The 24,340-nt window shown below is 52.1% G+C and overlaps 1 protein-coding gene and 1 long non-coding RNA gene across 5 annotated transcripts in view; one reads left to right on the forward strand and one right to left on the reverse strand.

The window, feature by feature from the left end:
• The window catches only part of Ece1 (endothelin converting enzyme 1), a 102,993-nt gene that overhangs the window by 1,633 nt on the left and 77,020 nt on the right, over nucleotides 1–24,340 (forward strand). The window lies entirely within an intron of this gene.
• On the reverse strand, nucleotides 15,515–20,093 carry Gm13012. 3 transcript variants are annotated; one of them, XR_390848.4, is made up of 3 exons: nucleotides 19,920–20,093; nucleotides 19,359–19,540; nucleotides 15,515–19,029 (listed from the first exon to the last, which is right to left on the reverse strand). It is a non-coding gene; the product is annotated as a predicted gene 13012 (long non-coding RNA). The 3 variants fall into 3 exon arrangements; XR_001784459.2 differs by having other exon boundaries at nucleotides 15,515–19,139; XR_001784460.2 differs by having other exon boundaries at nucleotides 18,170–18,270.

A 24,340-nucleotide genomic window follows, 5' to 3' on the forward strand; every position in this document is an offset into this window, starting at 1 on the left:
ACCGTTTCCTCCTTACAAAGCACCAGAAAGTCTGGTGTGGTCCTGCATGTTCTGATTGCAGGGTTTTGGGGGGCTGAGGCAGGCAGATCTTGGTTCAAGGGCAGCCTGAGCTGGAATAAACCAACTAATTAACAACCCACCCTGCCCTGGGAACATTTAAAAAATTATCTTTTTAATTTGTGTGAGTGTTTGGCTTGCATGTGTGCCTGGTACCTGTGGAGGGCAGATGAGAGTGTTGGATCTCCTGTAGCTCGAATACTAGATCGTTGGTGCTTAGGACTGGTTCCAGGGCTCCTCTGTAAGAGCAACAACTGCTCTTAACTGGCTGAGCTATCTCTGACCTGAAAAGCTTCCTAGCCCATCAGAAAGACTTTAGACTTTGGTCCCAAATAGATTTGGGTTCTAATTCTAGCTCCTCCTGTTCCCCACAGGGACTTTGGTAAAGTTGTGTTATAACCCCGCTGTGCGCTGTCTCCATCAAGAGATGATAATGGTTCCTATCTTTCAGGATGGTGGGGGGGGGATCAGGTTGAGATAAATCCAAGTGAGAGTGTTTGGCTCGAATACCATTTACTTTCGTTTACAACCTTGGGAAGTTCTGCTAAGCATCCAACCTATTTGCTGGTCTGAAAGAACCGTTCATATTTATCACATTTGGGAGACAGTGATCTAAATAGAGTGTTTTATTTCTTGTGTATCGGAGACTTACAGGATACTTGTTCTGTGCCAGACCTTGTACAAGGCAAGAAGTGACCCAAACTGTATGGATGGGCCTTCTACCTGTCCCTAACCGTCCTCAGGCCAGGGGCCGTGTCCTTCAGGGAGGTGGCTATGTCATGCCCAGCAAGTGTTCCATTCTGGCTGGAGAGGTGGGAGAGTCATTAAGCCGATGTGATCTGAATAAGAAAACGTGTTCTAGTCAGGGGGAACCTGGGTGATATCAGACCAGAGGTCTGAGGACATAGACGACTCAGTGCAGGACCAGAATAGGGCTGGTTTACCACAAGTATGTGGGACAGGCAAGAGGAGACAAGGCAGGCATGGGAAACAGCGGGACCTAGAGCAGAGACCTCTACTGCCCTGCCCGGGGAGGGAAGTGGGAGCCCAATGTAGTCTGCTGACGCACAGTGTTGATGCGCCGTGAGTGGGTGAGGTGAAGGCTGACGTCAGGCCTCCTTAGGTTCCCCTAACACTGGTTCTCTTGCCATTGTTCCCAAGAGGGGCTGGAATTCAGGGCTACTTCCACTCTGAATCTTAAATCCAGCTTCCCACCCCACCAACAGAGAGCCCACGCTTTCCCTCTGTCCCCCAGATCCCTAATGGGGTTCCTTGCTCCGAGCAGGCTGTTTCCTGTTGTTGGCGCTGGATCTCCCTGGTACTCCCAGCTCTCCCTCCACCCAGGTCCCTAACCTCTTGGCAGAAAATCAGCAATATTCTTAATGGCCTCCTGTCGGAAGCCCCCCTTCCCATACTCCTCCCTCTGTCTGTCCGCCCTCAGCGCAAGCTGTAGGATGAAGGCTCCCAAGAGGCTTTTTATATCTCCTACCTCCAGCTGTCCTCAAACCACCCAGCAGCAGGCACAGAGATGGGACGGAGGTGCTCCTGGGGCACAGAGCTAGGCGGTGGGGAGAAGGCATGAGCTGCCAGATGCTAGGCGGACTAACCAGGCAGAGGGGCTGAGGGGGAGACAGCTCAAACTCCCACATTGTTCTGGTTACGGTATTTTGGGAGTTAGTCCTTCACATTCCGCACTGGGGAGGGTGACAGCGTTTGGGTCACTGCTAAATGGAGGGATATCGTCACTGGATGGAGGTTGAAGACCAGACCCAGGACCCAAATTGAAATCCTGGTGTCCCGTGAGTTTGCTGTGTGACTTTAGGTCAGGCATCCTCCCTCTCTGTGCTTCCTTTTTTATCGTGTGGGATAAGAAAGACGTTTTCTGGTTTTGAGGATGTAATTGTGAGGGTACCGGCATAGAAACATGCAAGAACGTTATTAAAAACACAAGGGACAGCGTTATTATTTGAAGACAGGAGGTGAGGCGTTCTGAGAGTATGGTGACAACCACCTTGCCCTGGGCAAGCGGGGCTGTCCTGGAAACTGGGTTTTACTGGATATTCCCTGTGTCTACGTGTCTACGTTTGTTCATGGATGAGTAGCCACGCAGTAATGGTTTGCTTGCATTGCCCCAGTTTTTAGTAAAGATGGATCCTGTAGCCTTCTGGGAAAGAATGACCCCGGTTTCTAGGAACCACAGAGACTTCCACCCTTTCAGGAGTGAAGGGCGTGGAGAGCAGGAGGTGCCCACAAGGAAGGAAACCATCAGCCAATAGATAGTTTTTGCATGTCTACCCCGTCCGGTCCACTTCCAATGACCCGGTGCTCCTGGCCATCTATCCTCAGTGCACACAGCCACCAAGTCAATCTGGGACAGCTCGAGGCTCTGGGCTGTGATCAGTGTGGCTGAGATTGGCAGGTCTCTGCCACAGTCTGATAGGCAAGCCGATGGGCAGGAAATGACAAGCGCATTTCCTGTTGCTATGGAGACGTGGGGGTGGGGTGGGGATGAGGAACCTGGCCTGGGGATCAATAGAGACTCAGTGAGACCTGACAGTCTTCAAGCGTCAAGCTTCAGCGGGAGGAATGGATGAGTAGAGCCGGGCTTTTTGATACAAGCCTGTAATCCCACCTTGAAGAGACAGAGGCAAGACGACTGCCATGAGTTCATAGTGAAAACTAAAAATTCGGCCTGAGCACCACCACGGACACAGAAGCTAGAGTGATGGGGGCGGGGCTTCAGACGGTGATGCTCTCTGTGTAGGCAAGACCAGGCGGTTGGCCTCTTGCTCTGGGTACCGATGCTGGTGCCAGGCATCGGTGCCAGGGCAAGCACACTCTGGGAGGGCCATGGAAGGGGGTTGGGTCTCTATTCTAAGGACAGTGGAGAGCTTGGGGGTGAGGGCTCCTGACCCCTCTCCCCTTACACGCTTTCATCTTCTCTTCAAGCCCAGGGACAAGGCATCTTAGGTCTGGGCTGTGAAAGCAGGTTTTCAGAGTTTGCTTAGGGAGCCGAGGACTTGAACTGGGTACCAAAAGGCTCTGGCCCCTAGCTACCCTCCATTTAGCCTTCCCGAGGAAGCCCCTGGAGATGGAGATGGAGATGGTACTATTGGACAACAAGTAGACCTGTTGGGGACTCCTGGGACAGGATGCTGGCCAGGCCTGTTCTTTTGTTTGTTTGTTTGTTTTGTTGACAAAAAAGCCTTGCTCTCTCTCTCTGGGTCTGGGTCCTACAGCTGATGAGTGCTGAGCTAGAACAGGAACCCAATCCGACCTCCCATCTCTTTGGCTCTAGTGACCATCACTCCAAGTCTAGCACTTCCTAGGACCCTGACTGGCAGTGCTCTTGGATTTCTGACCAAACGCCTCCTGTGTGTAGGTGGCACCGCCCCTGGGGGCCCAGAAGAGGCTTCCCCAAGCCCACCTCCTGGCCTGCTCCTTTGCCTTCTTGGCTGGGATGCAGAAGCTGAGAGGGTGTGGGCAGCAGCCAGGAGCACTTGGATTACAGTGTAAACACGGCCTGTCAATATTTACTTCTGCCTGGAGCCAGAGCCTCCCCCTCCCACCTGCTGCCCCTGCAGGTGCCCCAGGCAAGCCTGGTGGGGAGAATCAAGGCCAAGTCCAAAGACCCCACTAAGGCACTCTCTCTCTCTCTCTTCCCAGGCCTCAGTTTCCCCATTTGCAAAATGACACGGCTGGAACCATCAACAGCCATATTCAGGCTCCTAGAGCCGTAAGCACACAGAGCCCAGTCATGACTACATGTGGGCCTGCCAGGCGATGGTGGGCCTATTGCATATGACCCTTGAGCTCTGGCCCTGTGCCCTGTGGAGGAGGCTGCACAGCCCCTGTTTTGGATGGTCAGCGAGAGCATGCTCAGCAGAACTGGCACAGGAAAAGACGGAGGCAGCCCTTGATAGTCCCAAGAAATGTTTTATGATTCTCTGAATCCAGACGCTGGCTCGCGCCAAGGGTGGGGACTCTAGCCTCAAGGCCTCCCAGTGCTCTGGGGCCAGGCGCTGGGCTTGGAAAGCCAGGGTTTTAAGTGGGACACCCCACCCTCACCCCAGTCAGAAGCTATGATAAATGGGCTGACATCCAGGACTGAAATGACCTCAGTAATGTGTGGTTGGGAGAGGGATGCAGGGGGTCGGGGCGTCTCTCGGGGAGGAGGAAGGACTCATTTCCTAAGCAATTATTTTGCAGAATGGAGTCCACTGAGCACATGAGTGGTCGCGTCCTCTCTGCTCAGAGAAGAAGGGACTGCAGGGGGCGCTGGCAGGCTTAAGGGCAAACAGCCTCTGAGGCAGGGTTTCTCTGTGTAGCCCTGGCTGTCCTGGAACTCACTCTGTAGACCAGGCTGGCCTCGAACTCAGAAATCCGCTTGCCTCTGCCTCCCGAGTGCTGAGATTAAAGGTGTGAGCTACTCATCACTTTTTAAAAAATCATTTAACTAACAATTGAAATTTGATCTCATGTAGCCCAGGCTGTCCTGGATCATTCTGATCTGCGCAGCCTGATCACCCTGTGTAGCCTGATCACTCTATGTAGCTACTCTCCTGCTTTTACCTCATGAGTGCTGGGACTGAAGGTTTATGCGGGGATGGGAATCGAACCCAGGGCTAGGCAAGCACTCTACCCATTGAGCTATGGCCCCAGCCCTCTTCCCCATGTCAACCTCTTGCTCTGTCCCTTCTCCCTGAGCGTGGTTTCCTCTCTATGTAGAACTGTTGGAGCTTTTTCTGGATAGTAGTTGCAAGAATGAGAACAGATCCTGTTTCAGGAGCCTAGTTCAGTGCTGGGGCGTCCAGGGGCTCCACAGACCCCAGCCGCTGTCACGGCCCAACTGTGATAAGATGACATTAGCACAGAGATCTTGTGCTGCCATAAGTGTGAGCAGTGTTCCCAGGGCACACGCAGCCTGGTTTCGACAGGGTGGTCCTCTGCATAACATTTGAACCAAGGTACCGACTTCACAGCTCCCACAGACCCGCCCATCATCAGTCCTCCACTCAGGCTGTCCCCAGGTGTGAGTGCTGTCCCTTCTCTTTGCCTTTGACTTTATCAATGTCAAGTCTCTTTTTTTTCTTAATTAAGTTTAAATTTTCTTTTACTTACATCCTGCTTACTGCCCCCCTCCCCACCATCCCCTCCCGAAGTCTTTCCCCCACTCCCCTTCTCCTCTGAGTATCCTCCCTACCTACCCTAGGGCTTCAAGTCTCTTCGAGGCTAGCACATCCTCTCCCTCTGAGGCCAGACAAGACAGCCCAGCTAGTAGAACATATCCCATGGACCGGGAACAACTTTTAGGATAGCCCCCCTCCCCCTGCTCCAGTTGTTTAGGACCCACCTGAAGAGCAAGCTGCACATCTGCTACATACGTGCGGGGAGGCCTAGGTCCAGCCCTTGTATGTTCTGCGGTTGGTGGTTCAGACTCTAAGAGCCCCAAGGGTCCAGGTTAGTTGACTCTGTTGATCTTCCTGTGGAGGTCCTGTCCCCTTTGGGGACACACAATCCTTCTTTCTGTTCTTCTGAGAGAATTCCCAAGCTCAGCCAGGCAGTGGTGGGGCACACCTTTAATCCCAGGCAGAGGCAGGCGGATTTCTGAGTTCGAGGCCAGCCTCGTCTACAGAGTGAGTTCCAGGACAGCCAGGGCTGCACAGAGAAACCCTTTGGGGGGTGGGGGGAGAATCCCCAAGCTCCATGCACTGTTTGGTTGTGGGTGTCTGTACTGTGTCAACTCTTAACACACTCGAGCTTCTTGGGGCCTGGTTCCCATCTTCTCCTGATGCCTGTTCCAGAATCTGCTCTTTGTTAAGTTGTGTCCTGTTGTGTAGATAAAGATGTAAATATCTGTGACTAACATTTGGGCTGCTCTCCGTTTGGGGCCAACGTGACATTCTTGATCGTGTCCATACGTGTCTGACTTATGTAGCTGCCACACCGTCCTCTGACGTCTGTCGGTGTTCCGTTTCAGAGCAGATCATCCCCCCACCCCCCACCCCCAGCCCAGTGCTTGGCCTAGAACAGGCTTCCAGGGCCCTTTTTGTCTCAGCCTGGCTCCTCTTTTCGAGCCCCGCCCCCTGCCCTCGGGGCCTGGCAAACCCTGAGCTGCATTCTGCCAGATTTGGATTCCACTGTACCATGGTGTTCCTCATGTAAGGGGAGGGGGATCTGGCCCTGGAGGGGACCCCCTCACCCTCCGGCACGTCCTGCCATTGATTGGCTTTAGGGCTTAGGCTCATACATTCCCCTCCCCCACCCTGAGTTTCCACCCACTGCCAGGCATCTCGTTGGAACAGCCTGTGGTGGCGGACTGATGGGTGGGCCTGTGGGAGCTGTGGAATGGGTACCTATCTTGGATCAAATGTTATGCAGAGGGACACACTGTTGGCTTCTGGTGGTCTCCCTCATTTGGGAAACTACTTGTTCCCATCAAGAAAGCCTTCCTACTTCCAGGGATGGATCAAGATAACTTCAGCCCCAGCTGCCCTGAACCTCAACAGAAGGCCCTAGGAGAGAAGGTGGGCTCTCCCCTCTCGATCCCCTTCCTGATAGCTTCCTCCGTGTCTGTCCCACCGGAGCAGATTTAGAATCTGAGACAGCCTAGGCATTAGGCCAGCCTGGGTGTGTGTTCTTCTGCTCCCTGGCTCTGGCCCTGGGCAGTCCAGTCCATCTTCACCTATAGAGTTGTAAGAACTCATCCGACAATCTCTGTGGACATCAAATCCCAGCCTGCAAGGAACTCAGGTCCAGTGAGGGAAAAATCTGACATCACGTGCAATGCCACCCGCCAGAGACATCATGCCAGAGAGAGGGAAAGAAGCAAAATGGGAGACGTGGGAGAGTGGCGGAGATGTGGAGGCTCGAGTTGGTGGCCAGAGCAGGACAGTTGGGTGGAGGGCAGCAGGGTAAAGATGTGGAGGAAGAGTTTGGGGCTGAAATAACCGGAGGTGCACAGAATCTGTGACGGGGCTAGAGGACTTGGCATGTTACGGTGGAGGATGGCTGATATGGCTGAGTGGTGGCATCGAGGGACAGGAATAGGAAGAGATGGACAGGAAGGAGGCTAGTTAGGGGAGGGGAAGTGAAGAATTGGCATTTCATTCTAAGAGTCAGGTCCCTGGAGATGTTCTATATGACTCCTTTGGATTTGCTTTCAGAAAGGCTCTGGCTGTTATGTGATAGATAGACTGTAGGGGGCAGGAGCGAGGCAGAGGCTCCCTGTCCACTAAGAGACATGCCCTGACCTAAGGGTGTGGCTGTGCTGGTGTAGTTCCAGAGGCTGGGTTTTAGCTGCTGTGGGGATGGAGAAGGTAGAGGATGGCCATGCAAAATGCTGCTAGACCACCATTTCTGGTACGAAGGCTCAGTGTCGTCCCCTGCTGGACCGACCCATCTCAAACCCACATTCAAACACAGCCTTGCCATTCTCCCAGTGACCCAGTTCTCACGGCCCAGCTCCCAGGAACCCAGAGGACCTGAGCCTACATCCCCTGCCTACTGAGAAACGAGGTCAGGGGCCATGGTTACAAGGGACACCAGCTCAGTATCTTAGACTACAGCCCTACCCAAGGCGGTTGTGTGGCTTTGTGGTTCCTGGATGGCATTTCTTCCTCGAGTCTCTGGGTGGTCAGCGGACTTCCTCCTGTGCTTCCAGGAACAGTGGGCAGGGTGGGGGTGTGGGGAAGACATAAGAGGGCAAGAGAGTTCAACCAAAGTCCCTGGGAATGGAATGTGGGTGTCCTCTAGACTTACTTCCTCTTGGGGAGACAAAGAGATGGGGAAATAGCTCAGTAGATAAGAGTGCTTGCTGCAGCGGGGTATGATGGCGCATGCCTTTAATCCCAGCACTCGGGAGGCAGAGGCAGGCGGATTTCTGAGTTTGAGGCCAGCCTGGTCTACAGAGTGAGTTCCAGGACAACCAGGGCTATACAGAGAAACCCTGTCTCGAACCCCCACCCCAAAAAGAGGGTGCTTGCTGCTCAATCTTGAGGACCTGACTTCAGATCTTCAACCCTATGTAAAGAGATGGGCGTGGCCGCACGCTTGTAACTGTGAGTGAGGGTCAGAGATAAGAGGGTCCCAAGGGGCTGGCTCCAGGTACAGTGAGAGATCCTGCCTTAAGGGGAAAAGTTGGAGCCTGATAAAGTAGGACACCTGCTGCCCTCCTCTGACCTCCAGACAGACATGGGAGCATGTACCTGCATACACCCACATGCACACACCACACACAAGTGTCCCGTCTATACCGCACTCGCGTGCACCAAACTTTTAAACACACACAGAGGAAAGTCTTAGAGAGAACACGAGCTCGTCTCAGGCCACCCAGCAAGTTCAGTCCGGTGACTTGGAGCTAAATCCAGGTCCCTGATCTTGTGTTTTCTCTGTTCAGAGTGTTGCTTCTGGGGCCAGCAGGCAAGGGTTTCACCTTTGTCACCGAGTCCCAGCTGGGGTTCTTTGGTTAATGGGCATCTCTGACCTAGGATGGGTGGTTGAAGACAGATGACAAGTTCTCAGGGCTGAAGGTGGTGCGAGGGGCGAGTCTTTATTGCTGCTGTGATGGTTCTGACGTAAGTATTGTACGTGTGTGCATAGTGTGTATGTGCATGTGCGTGCACGTGCGAGTGCGTGTGCGTAACTGTCTACCCTGCCCTCCTTTTTTGCTTATTGAAACAGATCGGTCACTGATTTGCCAAGTCAGCTAGGCCAGTCAGTCTGGTCATTCAGTCCGAGGGATCTCCCTGTCTCTGCCTTCCTAATTTTGGGGTTACATGTATGCACCACCATGCCTAGTTTTTCTTTCTTTAATTAAAGACCTGTCTGTCTGACTGTCTGTCTGTCTGTCTTGTATGTGCCTACATGAGTCCGTGTACACCATGTGCATGTAGGTGGCCCACAGAAGTCAGGGGAGGACACTGAATCCCCTAGAACTGGAGTTACAAGTGGTTGTAAGCCACCTGATATGGGTGCCAGAAACCAAACCCCAGTCCTTTACAAGAGTGATGGATTGGTCATGGCTCCAGCAACCCCACCCACAGCTTTTCTTATATGGGTTCTGAGGTAGAACACAGATCTTGCAAACCTCTATTCCAAGGCCCTGTCTGAAGCCTTCTGGAGCGCGGGAAGGAGCTTCACTCGTCCCTGTGCTATCCTCCATGTTACCCTGGGGGACGCGGGTGGACGGAGGTGAGGAGATTCGTGTTGTCGGCCCATCTTATGTAATATAAATCACTGTATTCCAGCTAGCCCCTACGAAAGACATATAAGCCTGGCATTTTATTTACAAGCTGGAAGCCTAGTTTGGATGGGCTTTGGAGCTGTTCTAATTTACACTCCAGCCGTGTGTCCCTTGTTACTCGCTGTTTCTCCTGGTCACGTGCTCATGACCGTCTCCTCTCACGGTGGCCTTCCCCTCCCTTTCTCTCCTTTCTCCTTCTTCCTCAGTCTCCTCTGAGTGAAAACAAACCCTTCTCCCTTAGATTGTTTTTTGTCAGGATATTTTATCCCAGCCGCAGAGACGGTATGAGGACAGCCAGGCCAAGTAGCTCCAGAGAAGGCTCAGGGCTTGGTTGGAGGCTCTTGGTGGCTGCCCAGTGCCTCAGCTTCAGAGCTGCTCCTGATCTCTTTGTGGGGGTCACCCCTTTTTGACATCCTATGATAATGATGGAGTCTGTTGAGGGTGCAGGGTGTCAGGCACAGGACTGAGCATGCTATGGTATCAATTCCTGGCTCCTCCCATCAGCCTCTCCAGAAGGCCTTAACATCATTCCTGTTTTATGGTTGGGGAGACTGAGGCACAGAGGGCTACTGGTCTCTCATAGCCAGAAGGTGGCCAAACTGGATTTAAAATATTTTTATCTGTTTTTATCTTATGTATATGAATGTCTGGCCTGCATGTATGTTCATAATATGTATATATGTGTATGTACAAGTATGTATATGCACCAGATAGGCACAGAGTCCAAGGAGGTCAGGAGAGGGCATTGGATTTCCTAGAACCAGAGATACAGTCTGGTGGGAGCTGTCATGTGGGTGCTGGGAGCTGAACCTGGGTCCTCCGCAAGAACAACCAGTGCTCTTAACCACTAAGTCATCTTTCTAGTTCTGGGAGCTGGATTTGAACTTGGGTGTTTTGACTCCAGAGTCCAAGTGCTTTGTGTGTGTGCCTGTGTGTGGAGGCTGAGCCATCTCATGGTCTCGGGTCAAAGTTCTTAAGCACCGTGTGTGTGTGTGTGTGTGTGTGTGTGTGTGTGTGTGTGTGTGTGAGTGAATGACCACAGTCATTCTGCCAAGGCAGCTGTGTGGATTCCATGCATTGTCCACTGTGGGAAGAAAGTCGCAGTAGTTCTCCTGAAGTCTTTCTTCAGCGCTGCTCTGGGGTGAGCAGATTGGGACCCTCAGGAAAACAAATCCAAAAGTTTGAACCCTAGCAGATCCAGGGGCAACATCAGAGGGTGGAAGGGGACTTACGACAGATGCAGTTAGAAGGGGGAGGAAGGGGACTTGGAAGGCAGATAATGGTGGGATTCTAACAGAACTAACATCTGGTGCCAGGCATGGGATGTCTGGGTTCTCCAGGAAGCGTGAGAGAGGCTTGTGGGAGAGCTAGACACACCAGCAGGGAAGTTGTTGCATGGCATTGTGTAGGTGTGTGGGCGGGAACCTTTAAAGAACCAGAGGAACAAACGGGGGTGGGGTGGGGGTGGGGTGGGGGACTCACTGGACCCAGGGGTTTGGTGTTCGAGCTGAAGTTTACCAGTCAGGCAGAGCCGGGAGTGACAGAGCCAGGACGGGAGTGAATCTGGACAGCTGCAGTCTGCGCTGTCACCCACTGTGTCAGCTCTGCTGCCCTGCACATCTGCTCTGGGAGATGTGACTGTCCTGGTCCCTCCACAGAGCCTTAGACAATTCACCTGTTGCTCTCTCTTTAACTCTGTGCCTCTGTCCTTGGTAAATTGCCCTCCACCAGGGAGAGTCTCTGCCTTTGTAGATGCCTAGGGGCTGGGGGTGTCTCCAGGTTGCACAGACTCCATCCCTAGAGTGCCTGTTGCTACAGAGGCGCCTCAGGGAGGCCTACAGGGGAACGTTTCCTGTTCTGCTTGGGGGGGGGGCCCTCTGGTTCACACCTAGCACCTCCTCTGCGCATAGCAACAACTCCGGGGTCATTAGCTGCCATTGGACACAGGAAGGCTGCTCTTAATGGATGAAGTCAGTGTTCAACATCACAGGCTAAGCTAGTGGAAGGACTGGAGTCTGCACCTGGACAGGTCCAGCTCTGAGGCTCCTGTCATGCTTTGTAAGCTGGTAGGAGCAGCCTGGGATGTCACACCTTTCTAGGGACAGTGTTGTCAGCCTGTGCCAGCTCCCCAACCCCAACCTGGAATTTTAGGGCCATGGAAGTAGACTGTACAGCATTGCTCTCTGGGTTCTCAGGAGTGTGGGAGAGCCACCAAGAGGGATACTGGCCACCAGGGCATCTCTGCCTTCTTCCCAGAGATACTGATTCATGAGGTTTTGAGTGGGGTTCAGAAACCTGCATTTCCAGCTGACTCCCTGAGTCTCACCTTGCGGGGGTGGCAGGTGTCATTTGGGGAATTCCAACTGGTTATACAGCTGTTTGTGTATGCCCCAGCATTCACGCTTGTCATTTCCACCATCAGAATATTACTCAGTTGGGGACATCAACATAAAGCAGTCGGGGAGACTCCCTTTCTAGCAGTCACGAAGACCTTGGCAATCTGGAGGAAATGGTGGCTCAGGGAGTTTGGGCAGCATGCCCAAAGCCAGCTTAAAGTGGCTGTAATACTTAATGCTAACTGTCAGCTTGAGAAGATGTAGAATTACCTAGCAGGCAAACCTCTGGGCACATCCATTAGAGAGTTTCTACCCTGGATTAGCTGAGGAGAGAAAACCCAAACCTGACCGTGGACAGCATCATTCCGAGGCCTGGAGGTCCCAGACTGAACCAGAAAGAGAAAGCTGGGCTAGTCTTCCGGACCCTGGATACAGTGTGACTCACTGCCACCTGTCCCTGGACTCCTGCCTTCCCCACCGTGTGTGCGTGTGCATGTGTGTGTGTGTGTGTGTGTGTGTGTGTGTGTGTGTGTGTGTGTGTGTGTGTGTGTGTTTGTCTGGCTGCATCTGGTGCCCACAGAGGCCAGAGATGTAAATTCACCCTGGAACTGGAGTTCTAGCCGCCTAACTTGGGTTCCGGGAACTGAACTCGGGTCCTTTGCAAGAGCAGTGCGTGTTCTTAACCACTGAGCCATCTGAGCCCCTGTATCCTGTCTCGCATTGTAAGCCTCCCCTACGTTGCTTTTTCCCCCACAGCAGTTGATCTCAACATCCAGAAATGTACCTAGTGCGGTGGCTGAGCTGAGATTAGAACCTGCATCCCTGAGCTGCCGAGGCTATGTGCCTCCCAGCACCTTATGCCTCTTGCTTAGAAGCTCTGGAAGAGAGGCTCCAAGCTCCTAGCCACTGTTAGGGAGACTAATAGTGTCCGGAAATGGCTGACAAAATTGCTCAGTGGGGGGCTGGTGAGATGGCTCAGAGGTTAAGAGCACTGAGTGCTCTTCCTAAGGTCCTGGGTTCAAATCCCAGCAACCACATGGTGGCTCACAACCATCCTTAATGAGATCTGACCCCCTCTTCTGGAGTGTCTGAAGACAGCTACAGTGTACTTACATATAATAAATAAATAAATATATTAAAAAAATTGCTCAGTGGGTAAAGGCCCTTGTCACCACACGTGACAGCGTGAGTTCAATGCCAAGCATTCGCATGGTGGAATAAGAGAACTGAGACCTGACCTTTACACATGCATACAGACACATACAGATGAATGAATAAATAAATCACCATAGTGACGATGTACCCAGTACGAGCTGGACATAGGCTGTCAGATTAAGAGCATCGTGTGCTGTTAGCATAAAACCCGAGGCTCCATCCTGTCCCCAGGCAGAAGAGTTGTTCCCTGAGGGGAGAAGCCAGCTTGGAGAAATTTAGTAGGGTGAGGTAAGTGTTAACAAGACATGGCTCACAGAGGAGTGTTGGCCAAGAGGATATATGTGTGTGTGAAAGCCCTGGGGTGGATGACCTACGTGGTATTGTTCTGTGAAATCAGCAGCAAGGGTGAGAGGAACAGGAGATGGCCAGGGCTTGGGGCCCTGCAAAGTCCTCCAAGCCAGGTGAGAGTTTTGGCCTTAACACCCCCAGAGCAATGAACGTGGAGCCACGAGGCCGTGTGTACATTCAAGCCAGACTTTATTTCTTCCATGCCAAAGGAAGCCCTGAAAGGAAGAGGCAAAAAGTGGTAGCTGGCAGAGTGGAGTTTCCTTTGAATTAGAGATCTCTCTTGCCTTCTGTCAGGCCCATTCTGGCCCTTGGGTGGAGATGGGTTTGGGGGAGGGCCATGCCGGGGATTGGCAAGGCAGAGGAGGGAAAGGCAGCAGATGTGGAGGAATGGAGTTGTCAGGGTATTGTGACTGATGGAGATCCAGCCCACTGCTTTTGACAGGTGACAGTAGAGAGCCTAGAAGGGTTGTGTGAGCGGCTGGTGCCACAGCTGGAAGCAATAGTGCCCAGATGCTGGGTGGAAGGTCCTCCCTCCCCAAACCCTCCTACCCAAACCCTGACTGAGATCCACGTTGCTGGCAGCTGCTTTTCTGGAGTTCTCTTCCAGGCCTCTGGCGGCTGGCCCCCACCCCCACCCCCACCCCACCCCCACCCCCTGCATCCCCAACAGTGCCTTCGACTTCAAGGCAGGGAATGCTGCAATAAGGAGGTTCTGTCTTTGAAGCATCCAGTGGGGGAGGGGCAGCATTCTGACCTCCAAATTCTTTCCCCATGACCTCTGTGACCCTGGAGAGACCCAGCCCTTTGGAACCCAGGAGGTCCACAAGTGTGTGTGTGTGTGTGTGTGTCTACTAGATCCACAGTGCTCAAAAAAAGTCCCTCCCTGGGGGATGGGAAGGGGTTCTAGGGGTCTGTAAGGATGCCTCTGCCACAGAAAGGAGCTGCAGAACCAAAGTCTGGGTCCCTGACTTATGGGGTCTCCTCAGAAGCCGAGATAGTCCCCCATGTGAAGCATCTGAGCTGGAAGTTCCCGGCAGCCACTTTGTGTTCCCATTTTTCTTCTTGGTTGCCTCTCTTTGGCCTGTGCTATGTCAGGGCCCAGTTACCAGAGTGTTCACCTGAGACTCGTCTCTACCTCCTTCCTGGGAGCCAAACGGTTGGGAATCCCCTGCATCAGCTCTCTCTGAGGTTACTCCCCCCCCCCGAAATATTTTTTTAAATTCACCAGATCTCTAGGCTGCTGTCTCTTAGCCACTGGAATTGTCCTTGGCCCTGGACGCAGCTCCCGTGCGTCCAGGAACCAAGCTTCCTTGTTTAAACTCCTGGATCCCCCTCACTGCCCTTCCCTTGGTCTCACTGGGTCCTGTATTCCCACATCTGCCTAATGCTTAGTAGGTACTCAGAAAACATAACCCTCAACCCCTCTTTTGCCTTTACCCCTGCTCCCAAGACTCCCCAGCCTCTGTCACGTGAGTATTTTTGCTCGGGGAGCTGTGCTTGGCAACTCGTGGCAACTCGCTTGGGAAGCAGGTATTGTTGGCCGAGGACATGGGGCGGAAGAAGATGAGGCCGAGGAGCAGGAAGGACCTCTAAGGCTCAGTGTCTGCTAGCTTCAGGTCCCTGTACCCTGTGGGTCGGTGGAGGCAGGTTTAACTGGGCCAAGGTGAGGCTCCGTTATGGGGATTACTGCATCAGGCCAAAGGGTGTCAAGTTTGCAAAGAGGATGGACAGTGACCGACCCTTGTTGGCTCCATGGAGAAGCCAAGGTGTCCTTGAACATCACCTGGCACCAGGAGAACGGGAGCCAGGACCCTAATGCCACCTGTCCTTACTAGCTCCCTGTCTTGTTCTCCGTCTGCTCCAGGAAGCAGCAAATGGAACCCTGATTTATTAGACATTAACTCCGAGCCAAGCTCCGAGCTAAGTAGCAAATACGTTGGTTTGTTACCTATAGAGTTAGCCCAACAGAAATGGGTCCCACTGTACCTCCGTCCAATAAAAAGCTCTTGCTGTAGTGTATGGCGTGGTCCTGATCTCCCGGGCTCAGGCAATCCTGCCTCAGCCTCCTGAGTAACTGAGACTGCCTGGCTTGTGTTCATACTTACAGGAGGGGAGGCCTGGGGAGGTGAGGGAACCAGCCAAAGTCTTAAGATCTATTTATTTTATGTATGTAAGTACACTGTCACTCTCTTCAGACACACCAGTAGAGGGCATCAGATCCCATTACAGATGGTTGTGAGCCACCATGTGGTTGCTGGGAATTGAACTCAGGACCTCTGGAAGAGCAGTTGGTGCTCTTAACCACGGAGCCACCTCTCCAGCCCCCTCTTCTATCTTTATGTGGGTTTCAGGCATTGAACTCAGGTCATCGAACTCACATAACAAACACCTTTACTTCTGGATCATTAGGTGCCAGTAAAGGGCGTTTTTTAGAAAGCAGATTCCCAAACACAACACATCTTGTGCCTCTCTCCTGAGATCCCAGGCCCGCCACCAGGGAGCTTGCAAGTCATGGAAGGCTCTTCCCTCTTTGGTGCTTTGTGAATGTCGAATGTCATCTGTGGCTCTGGCTGGCTCTGTGAGTCAGCCACAGAACTCATTGAGCAACCCCCAGTGTCACATGTGAAGTTGGATGAGGAGAGTGGAGGTGAAGTCTCTCTCTCTCTCTCTCTCTCTCTCTCTCTCTCTCTCTCTCTCTCTCTCTCTCTCTCTCTCTCTCCCTTCCTTTCTGTCTTCTGGGGGCCCAGAGCCATCTCAGCTTGAGGTGGGTGGAGAATGGATTTAGTGAGCTGAGGCTCCGCAGCCTGACTTACTCTGCCTCAGCCCTCTGAGTCCTTTTTCTAATGTTTCCCTTTATGGGGGAAGAAGGAAGGGAAAGGGTAGAGTAGGGACAGTCCCCTTTGGTCCCCTTCAAACTTAATTCTCAGTTCTGAGCCACCCACAGAAGGACACTAGGGCTACTGTTGCCGGAACTGTTAGCGCCAGTGGCTTCCAGCTCTGGGGGCATCCGGTTACCTCTACAGGACTGGGTAGGGCTGAGTAGACAGAGGGTTCCACTTGGTCCCCATGGTTGATGTCTGTCTTGTGGGCTTGCAGACGGGCATAGATCCTTCCCTCTCTTCCTCTGACCACCTAACATCTTCAGGATGGGGGCATGTAGAATCATTCCTCATATCCTCTTAACCCTGAGTGAGCTAAGAGGACCCTGACCACACCTTCCCCAGCCCCTGCCCATCCTGGTCCTTCCTTACCCCCTTGCCCATGACTATTGTGGGACTTTAGAAATCTGGCTTTAAGCCAGGCGTGGTGGTGCACGCCTTTGATCGGGAGGCAGGCAGGCGGATTTCTGAGTTCGAGGCCAGCCTGGTGTACAAAGTGAGTTCCAGAACAGCCAGGGCTATACAGAGAAACTCTGTCTCGAAAAACCAAAAAAAAAAAAAAAAAAAGAAAGAAAGAAAGAAAAAAAAAAGAAATCTGGCTTTAGTGAGGGAGAGAAGCAAGGTGGATGTCAGGCAGTCAAGGATGGTTGTGCCAGTGTCTCTAGTGACAGACTCCACGCCTGAGTACTGTCCAGTGCCCGTCCACTGTCCCAGGCATTTCCGAGGTAACTTGAAACAAGCCATTTTATTCCAGACCCCCTTTTTCTTGTCTCTGAGACAGGAGAACTGAGCACCAGTCACAGCTGTGGAAACATCTGCACAGCAGTTATTTCCTCTGAGTCTGCACTCAGAGGTCACCTCAGAGAGGCTTTCTCTGGGCGTGCGTTCAAACTTGGCCCTCACCCCCCAGTTTCTGTCCCCTTTGTGCTGTGTGTCTCTGTGTGTGTGCATGTATGTGTTTGCATGTATGTGAGTATGTATGTTTGTGTCTGTGCATGGATGTGTATGGATGTGTGTGTGTGTTTCTTTGTGTTTGAGTGTGTGTGCTTGCATGTGTGTGCGAGTGTGTGTATTTGTGTGAGCGTGTGTATGTGTAAGTGTGTTTGTGTGTATGTGTTTTTATGTGTGTGAGTTTGCCTGTTTGTGTGTGTGTATGTGTTTGTGTGTTTATGTGTATGGATGTGTGTGTAAGTGTGTGTTTCTTTGTGTTTGAGTGTGTGTGCTTTCATTTATGTGAGTGTGTTTATGTGTTTGTGTGAGTGTTTGCATGAGAGTGTGTGTATGTGAGTGTGTTTGTGTAAGTGTATGTATGTGTGAGTGTGTGTTTGTATATTTATGAGTGTATATATGTGTGTTTGTGTGTGCATGTGTTTTTATGTATGTGTGAGTGTGTGTGTTTGTGTATGTGTGTATTTGTGTATATGCATTAGTGTGTGTTTGTGTGTGTGTTTGTGTATATGTGTGTATAAGTGTGTTTGTGTGAGTGAGTGTGTGTGTAAGAGAGAGACCAGGAGCTGAACCCAGGCCCTCTTGTGTGCCGTGTAAGCACTCTACCACTGAGCTCCAACCCCAGGCCTCTCTTTGTGTTATGAGCCAAGGTCTCACTAAGCTGCCTGGGCAAGCCTAGAACTCACTCTAGTTCAAGCAGACCTCACACTGCCATGCCCCTGCCTCCACTTGTGAGGCTCTGAGACTAGAGGTCTGTGCCACTGGGCTCCTGTCTGGCACCCTCCCCTCATTAGTTCTTATCTGCATTCGCCACAACTGCTCTGCTACCTCCTCCCAGCACGGAAGTCCCATAAAGGCACGGACTGTATCTGCTCTGTCCCCTGCGGAGTCCACTCAGGACAGCGATGGCACACAGAAGGTATTCATTCGGGTATATGCAAAATCAATAACTAGAGGACCAGCAAGATGGCTCGGCAGGCAAAGGCACGTGCCAACAAACTTCCCAACCTGAGTTCCAGCCCTGGGACCGCTATGTAAGACGAGAAGTGGCTCTTGCTAGCTGTCCTCCAGCCTCCATAGACACACCATGGTACATGCATAGGCAGACACAACGCACAAATACAGGCAAATGGATGAAATGCATCATTGGAGGGAGGGGCTGGAGAAGGGGCTGGGAACACTTGCTGCTCCTGCAGAGGACTAGGGTTTGATTCCCAGGACCCACGTGGTAGCTCACAACCACCTGGAACGCCATTCTAGGGATCTGGTGCCTTCTTGTTTCTGAGGGAAACACCATACGCATCTGTGTAAATAAAAAGAAAAGGCAGTCTTTAGGGGCCTTGGAGACGTGCCTCGATGGTTCAGAGCACTTGTTCTTACCGAGGACCCTGGGTTTGATTCCTAGCACCTACATGGTGACTTCCAACCACCTGAAACTCCAGTTCCAAGGCATCCAATGCCCTCTTCTGGGCTTTGTGAACATCAGATATGTACATATGTGGTACACATACATACATGAAGGCAAAACACTTATAAAATTAATATTTTTTTAATAAAAACAGAAATCTTGGGGTTGGGGCTTTAGCTCAGTGATAGACTGATTGATTGCCTAACAAGTGTAAGACCCTCAGAGCCGGGGAGTGTGGGGGCAGGGAAAATAAATCTTTGGTCTGGGTATGGTGGCACACACCATTAACCCCAGCACTTGGTTGGCAAAGGCAGGCAGATCTCTGTGAGTTCGAGGCCAGCCTGCTCTGCATGGAGACTGCCAGGAGAGCCAAGGCTACATAGAGAGACCCAGTCTTAAAAATTAAAATAATATAAAGAGAACTCCTTAAAGAGAAGGAGCAGTTGGGAGAAATGGGTGTATACGTGAGTGATGGATGGATAGGTGGATGTGAGCGGCCGGCCGGCTGTGTCGATCCCTCACCCACTTGCTCAGCATCAGCTGCTGCCCTGGAGGCTGGCTTCATGCTTGATTCTCCTCTTCCTGCCTTCACAGCTGGCCATGGGATTCCCCTGGGGCACAGAGCGAGCACTTGTACGGTGAAATCAGAAGCCACTGTTGCGAGTGGAATGTGAGTGAGTAGGCCTGGCTTTTTAGACTCAGCCAAGGCTCTGGCTGTGTCTCCGACCCACCAGGCACAGGTCACACCTCTGTCCCCAGGGCACCTTGGGAAAGTATGAAAAGCCTTGTTTTGGGAAATGGGTTCAACCCCTGAGTCCCAAGCCCCAGGCCAGGGGTTGTCAGCCGACCTGTTTCTACCCAATCCTTTGTGTGGCCTCTAGGACTCAGGCCCGCCTCCCTTTCTCTGTACAGTTAGTCCCTGAGACCAGGAAACCTGTATCATGCCTTTAAGAAATGAACAGTTGACTTTAAAAGCTACAGACCTGAATATTCATCTGGTTTCTTCTCTCCCGGCTCCCCTTATGGGGTTCATCTTCTCTCCCAAGGCGCAGCGGGTCGAGCGAGCCTCAGACACTCTATTTCTGTAACTGTGTTCCATACTGTGTGCACGTCTGCAGGCTTTCGCATACATTGTCCTTTCTCCACATCCCCCTGTTTTGGAATCCTGTCAGGATATCGGGTGACATTTGGTTGGCACCCCTCCTTTGCCTCCTTGGCTGTGATGGTCTCTCAAACCGGTCTTGTTTTCCACAGCCTCGGCGGTTTGGGTACTGCTCATGTGTTTGGGGGAGTGTCCACCAGCTTGCCTAGGATATCTTCCTGGTGAGGGCTCTTCTCTGCCCACCTTCACTCCCCACACCCTGGCCCTGGCTGCACAGCGTTGCTGTATGTAGGCTTGACAGTCATCAGGGTGGGATGGGAGGGGTTGAGAGATACTCCTTTTTCTCCATCTGTGACCCACTTCCGCCAGTCCTCTCTCCCCTTCTCTGCACCCATCAGTACCAGTCCCCTCCCGCCTGGCTTAGGCCAGCCCACATACTTACCTGGATGAAGGAAGAAGACTCAACTTGTTCCCTCCTGCTTTTCTTCCTCCTCATAGTCCTCCTGTATCTCTGAAATTTACATCTAGACTGGTCACACAGTCCTGTTAAAACCTTCCTTGCTGCCTGTTACACAAAGGAGAGGCTCAGTCTTCCGCACAGAAAGGCAGGAAGTCCTGTACTACAACTTCCGCTTTCTCCCTCCTCCCCACCTTTGCCTCATGGGTCATGCCTTTCTTGATTTCTGCCCTGGAACCCTGAATTCTACAAATGTGGGGATCCTACATCGATTGCTTTCCCTGTCCCTGCGGGACCCCGGATAGGGCCTGGATTGTAGTGGGTGCTCAATAAATACCAATAAGTGTTTAACACAACGATGCACAGAGACAAGGGTGAGCTTTAGTGGACAGTTACAGCAAGGGTAAAGCAGCAGAGGTGACAGATGCCTCCTGTCACAGGAGACATACTCCAGCCCGGGAGGGAGCTTAGAGCAGGTTCCCTGGAGAGGAGGCACTTTGCGTGAGCTGAGGAGAGGGAGTGTTGACTAGGTAGGAAGAGATGAGCCTTGTGTGGTCAGCAAATAGTGTGTGCAAAGGCCCTGTGGTTTAAGTGAATGTGAAAGGCAAAGATAAACAAAAAAACAGTCACTAGAACACAGGGTCACCAGGGTGGGGGAAGCTTGTGAAATGAGGCTGAGCAAGGTGACAGGGTCAGAGCCTGAGATTCTCGTAGACTGTAGACCAGAATTGAGACTTTTCCCTTTACTCTCAGAGCAGCGGGAAGCTGCTGAAGAGGGTTTGAAGGAAGACATACCTCCATTGGTAGAGGGCTAGCTGAGCATGCATTCAGGCCTGGGTCCCATCCCCAGGGTGGTATAAACCAGATGTAATGGTGCACATCTATCATGCCAGCAGATGGGGGGGGGTGAAGGCCAGAGGATCAGGGGTTCAAGGCCAGCCTAGGAGACATAAGACCCTGCTCAGAAAGGTAAATGTGGCTAAGGCTCCTTAACAAACCCCTATTCCAGACTAGCCCAGTCTTCTCCCTCATCTCAGGAACTTGAGCTTAACCGCTGCTGGCCACGCTACCTCTGCCCTAGGACATAAGGCATTGCTCTATGATTGCCCTGCCCCATCTAATCTGCCCCCGCCCACTTTGTCTTCTAGTCAGTGATGTGCTAATATCCCCATGGCCTGCCCTTCCCAGTCCCACCGGGAGCATCCTTGGGCAGGGTCAAGGGCTGTTCGAGGTACCATCAGCTCCTCTCACTTCCTCGGGAACAGCACTGTGCCTTGCTCTGCCTGAGTTATGCTCCCCTCTCCCTAAGCACCTGCATCCCTATCCCATAGCTGTGACTTTGCTTAAGTCACCAGCAATCCTGTAAGGCATAAATAATCAGTCTGCAGCCTTTGCAGGTGAGGAGTGAGCCCGGGGAGGCGCCCTTCTGTTGGGCTTGGAGGTGAGGGACACAGAGAGGGTCCTCTGAAGCTACCAACTGTTTCTTTGCCGGTTTGTTTTTGAAGCAGGGTCTTATGTAGCCCAGGCTGGCCTCAAACTTGTTATGTAGCCAAGGATAGCTATTCCAGACCTTCCTACCTCTGCTTTTTAAGTGCCGATTTATTTGTTTGTTTGTTTGTTTTTGTTTTTTCGAGACAGGGTTTCTCTGTGTAGCCCTGGCTGTCCTGGAACTCATTCTGTAGACCAGGCTGGCCTCGAACTCAGAAATCCACCTGCCCCTGCCTCCCAAGTGCTGGGATTAAAGGCGTGTGTCACCACCACCTGGCTGACATTAATGGGTGCCACGGTACCTGATCTTGTCTCTGTGCCTTTCTGTCTCACTCACTTGGGTAGCTGTTTAGTTCAACTCCTCACAACTGGGGCCCAGAACAAACACTACCTTCTTGCTATTCCATTATCCTAGACCAACTGGAGCCTGGTTTCCTTGTCACACATCCTAGGGCTTTGGGATGGGGGACATGGGAGGAAGGGACCTGACACTGTCCCAGTCTGTGCCCTCACTTGCTATATGTACTGGCTAGGTGAGAGGACTTAACTGGTTACTCACCTTGGGAGCATCTTTTGGTATTTCCATGGCAACTGTGCAGGCAGGATGGATGCTTTGGCTTCAGCTTGCAAAGGACCATCAACTCTTCCTTACTGGGGGTTCGTGACACAGAGAGAGAAGTCTCTGTCAGGAGATAGATTGTGGGGGTGGGTGGGTCACTGAGCATCCACACTGTTAGCTTGGAGCATGCCCCGAGCTGTGTGTGGGGTGGGCAGTGCTCATGCATGCACACCACTTTCCCTATTCACCTCACGGAAAGCTATCCTGAGACTTCTCTTCAAGCCTTTGTCTCCTCCTGTGTGTGACGGGCGTGACAGAACGTAGAGTTACTCAGGAGGCAGGCACACCTGTGAGAGAGTTTCTAGTCTGAGTTAATTGAGATGGGATGCCCCACCCCAAATGTGGGTCCCCTGGGTCCCAAACTGAATAAAAAGGAGAAAGTGAGCCAAGCACCGGCATCCTTCTCTCTCTCTGCTTCCTGACTGTGGGTGCCACGTGACTGGTCACCCACGCTCCCGCCGCCGTCACCGCTGCCGTGACTTCCCTGCCACATTGGACCGTATCCTCAAACTGTGAGCCAGAATAAATCTCTCCCCCTTAAGTTAGCTCTGTCTCAAGTATTTATTTGGTCACAGTAGTGTGAAGGGTAATTAAGACAGAGACTTAACCCTGACCTTAGGTGTTGTCCCAGCTGCCTGGGAGTCACATGAGCCACAGCCAGGGGTCTCCAGGGAGAGGAGGAAGATGGCTACGGATACAGGTATCATTAGGACTTTCTAATCAGTATGATATTAAAGAATACTGCTGGCACCCGAGTGTCAGCTTCTCTTCTCTAAAATGAAATTCTAAAGAAATGGAGCCAGACAATGGCTGGCACCGCAAGCCCATGCCTGACCAAATGCCCAGTCCTTAGGGAAGGTTGCCTAGGGAAAGTATTTCCTGGGCTCAGGGCTGGCTCACAGCAGATTCTGAGTCTATCTCAGAGACTCTCCTCCCAGTGGGGAGACCCCTTTTATGTGCTGTACAGATTCTTCGGGAGCCCATAGAGTGTGTCCCTCCACCATCTGGTGTCTTTGTCCTTGCCCTGGGTCTCCTAGGAGGCCCCTAAGCAGCCTATTACTAAACTGGGTCCCTGGCCTGTCCCTGGGCAAGTGACTGTCTTCTGGGCCCTCATTTTCCTCCTTTGTGGAAGGGTCCAATCACACCTGTGGCCTTGGGTGGCCATGAGGGTTATGGGATGTATTAGTGAAGTGATCTTTCCTCCTCTTTCCAAACCAAGAGGCCCAGCAGCGGCAGGCCTCGGGCAGTGGGCAAGGATGGTCAGACAGCTCTCGCTGCCCGGATGGCTTAGAATAGTGGTTCTCAGCCTTCCTATGTTGCAACCATTTAATGCAGTCCCTCATGTTGTGGTGACCCCCAGCTGTAAAATTATTTTCATTGCTACTTCTTAACTGTAACTTTGCTACTGTTACAAATTGTAATGTAAATATGTGTGTTTTCTGATGGTCTTAGGTGACCACTGTAAAAGGGTTGTTCAACCCCCCACCTCGGGGTAGCGACCCACAAGTTGAGAACCATGAGAACCACTGGCTTAGAGAAAGCCGGGGGGGGGGGCGCTGGGGAGGAGTGCCCCTATGAGGCTTCTCAGAATGAAGAGAGATATGGAGAAGGAAGCCCCAGAAACAAAACTGTGTGACCCCAGATAAGTGACTTGACCTCTCTGAGATATGCTTCCTTTCTATAGAAATGGGGCCATGGTTAGCTCTGGAAGTTGCTGTACGTAGTTGGTGAACTGACATCAGGAAAGTGTTTGGCACAGTCTAGCTGTAAGTTTTTATTTGGACTTAGAATGTGTTCTCTGTGACTGGGTGACTTCTGGGCCATCCGATCTTCTCAAGAAGCAAGAATACATTTTGTTTGCTCTTATCTCTCTGGCTCCTTCCTTGAGCCAGGCACTGTTTGGAGTTCTTTTGCCATATTACGCCATTTCAATGTCACCATTCTCTGGGGCTAGCTCTGTTGTCCCCCCCCCCATTCCCCACTTTATAAACGTGGAGGCAGAACCTTCCAGCCTTTGGCTCCTCGGCAGAGCTCAGCTCTCTCACTTCATCCTTTTCTGAGATGATCGTGGACCTGGTCAGGACATCTTGCAGGTACCAGTGGGATACAGCAGGTGTCCATAGGCAGAGTGTCTGAGTGGGGGAGGCTCACCGCAAGAATGAGGCCAGCCTGGAGGTGAGTAGTGTGTTCGTGGGAAGACAGAGCAGGCGCCATGGGACTGCATGTGTTTATACAGCCTGTCCTGGACAGGCAGGGAGCCCTGGACCATCTTGGGTAAACATCCGGACACTTGTCAGTT

This window comes from Mus musculus, chromosome 4 (assembly GCF_000001635.26).
Source record: "Mus musculus strain C57BL/6J chromosome 4, GRCm38.p6 C57BL/6J".
NCBI classification, from domain to species: domain Eukaryota; kingdom Metazoa; phylum Chordata; class Mammalia; order Rodentia; family Muridae; genus Mus; species Mus musculus.